The sequence below is a fragment of the Rhinopithecus bieti genome, unplaced genomic scaffold (assembly GCF_001698545.2).
Source record: "Rhinopithecus bieti isolate Rb0 unplaced genomic scaffold, ASM169854v2 scaffold_9996, whole genome shotgun sequence".
In the NCBI taxonomy this organism is placed as follows: Eukaryota; Metazoa; Chordata; class Mammalia; order Primates; family Cercopithecidae; genus Rhinopithecus; species Rhinopithecus bieti.
This window is the reverse complement of record NW_016806973.1, coordinates 3,119,289-3,121,959: the sequence shown is the minus strand read 5'-3', so window position 1 is coordinate 3,121,959 and position 2,671 is coordinate 3,119,289.

Here is a 2,671-nt window from a genome sequence, read left to right as displayed (position 1 = left end):
TGTACTTTCAAAGGACTGGCTTTCCTGCTGCTCTCTCTTCCTATGGTTTATATTCTCTGACTTCTTTCATCAGTTTTAAAGGTAACAGAATATTTGTGACAAATAATTTTAAATAATATGGCCAATTGGTAGAATTTTCAAGAGTTGTGTTAGAAAGTATAAGAGTATGTTACTTGTTTTATACTCAAAAATTTAGATGCTAACAAACCAGTTCATTTGATTTTTTTTTTTTTGGTAAGACATTCCCAGAGTCTCAGTCTTTTTTCCTCTACACTAGGTCCTATAGCACGGATTCTAACATAACCTATCAAAATAAAATCTCCACATATTCATAAGCTATCACCAGAAGTCAGGTAACACTGTGATAAAGCATAAAGTTACTTTTATTTTCTCTAAAAACAGGTATATTTGAGGAACATATTTATACAAATAATGGTAATAAGTTGCATATCAAAATTGTAAGATTTTAAGCAGAAAAATAATGTTGGAGAGGATGCAGAGAAAAATAAAAGACAAATTTAAAATGATTAATTTTTCTCAAAATATATGGATAGTTATTAGGAACTGATCCAACATATAAATTGTAATGTGTGATGGTTACACAGGGGTACACATATGTAAAAATTTCTTGTGCCATGCATTTAAGATTTATGCATTTTACTACATATGTAATACATCAAGGAGAAAATAGTTAAAAAAATTAGCAATGCAACATGTAGAAATACATGATCAATAAACAAATATATGCACACTAATAATTTAGTGTAAAAATAATAGTTTTATCAGTGACATATGCAATAATAAACTATTATTAGCAACATGTCAAATGACCATTATGAAGTTATTTATTTTTTCTTCATACAGTGAGATACTATGCAGCTGTAAAATTATATCATTCTAGAGAAGAATATGTAATGATATTTAAACATTTGCACTGCATATTAGTAATTATAATAATAAAAGCAAATTATAAAAATATGCATATAGTAGTATTATTTAAATTTTATAATCAAATTTATGAGTATATTAGAAAAAAGCAAACAAATTTCCTAGAAGGTATTAAAGTAACTAATGGGGCCACTGGGCTGAGACTGCTCCAGTGACTTGGTTTCCTACGTAAGCAACACAAAACCCAATTCAATGCAAACAGTAAAATGAAACTTAAGCTTAACCAATCAGAAACCACCAACTAACCTCTAACTAGGGGCTTTCCACCCAAATAAGGCAAATAGCTACTTGTAGTCTCTCAAGTAATTTCCTTATTTTGGCTCTGCATTCTGCCTTTACAAGCCTGCTTCTCATACTACTGGTTTTGAGTGCTGCCTGATTCTTAAATACTGAATATCTGTGGAGTGTCTCCTTCTAATGCCATTTCTCCTTCAAAGGAGAAAGAATATCCGAACCTGTAAGTTGTTTGGCGGAATTGGGAGTTATCGATCATGTATGGTGCTTGGAGCTCAAGACCTGAGGTTCAAATACCACCCATTACCCGAGCTCATTAATGCTAAATGAAACTGGTGTCTGGCTTTTCCCTACACACATTGCCTGATAGAGCAGTCAATACCTCTCGGAGGGAAAATGATCTCATAGGCCAAAATAATAAAAAGTTTGAGGAACACAACTGTTTAAAAAGATAAACATCTTAGCTTCCCTTTTAGATCTTATTTGAACCAGAAATAGTACAAGAAAAGGCCCAAGGAATTAAAATTAGCTTAAAAAACAGATCAAAAGAAATAGAGAATGGTATTAACAATGTGAAACAGGAATAGAGGAATATGGAAGAAAAATAAAGAGTAGAGATATAAACTAAAAATAATGATAGCTTAAGTAAACAACACAACATAAACAGCAGAATATAGATAACAAAAGAACAAATTAGAGTATTAATCTAATATTCAGAAAACCTACTAGAGGGAAAAAGGAAGAGACAAAAGAAATAGATCATATAATAGAAAAGTTGAGAGGTAGAGTTTAAACAGAATGCTAATATCTAGATGTGAGTTCCAAAAGAGAAAGAAATGAAATTTCAGAAGAAATGAAAACAGAAATAATGGAGATTAACGTTTTAGAATTAAAAACAATAATTTAAACAATTTAGATTGGAAGACTCTTGGAGTACCAAAGCGTCGAGAAATAAAAAGAAACCAAATACCTAGTCAAATTGTAGTAAAATTTAATATCAGGTTAGATGAGAAACTAAATGCATTCACACAGACTCAATTATATATATATATATATAATATAAAATTATACATATAATTATACATAAAAATATAATATATAATATAAAATTATAATTATATATAATAATATATAATTATATATATATATATAAAAACAAGTACAGATGATCCCTGATTTACAGTTTCTTGGCTTGACAATGGTGTGAAAGTGATATGCATTCAGTAGAAACCACTTGTTAAGTACCCATACCCACCATTCAGTTTTTCACTCTCAGTACAGTATTCAATAAATTAATGAGATATTCTATACTTTATTATGCAGTGGGCTTTGTGTTAGATGCAGTGGGCTTTGTGCAGTGGGCTTTGTGTTAGATGATTTTTATTATGCTGTGGGCTTTGTGTTTGTGGGCTTTGTGTTAGATGATTTTGCTCAACTGTAGGCTAATGTAAGTATTCTGAGTATTTTTAAGGTAGGCTAGACTATAATT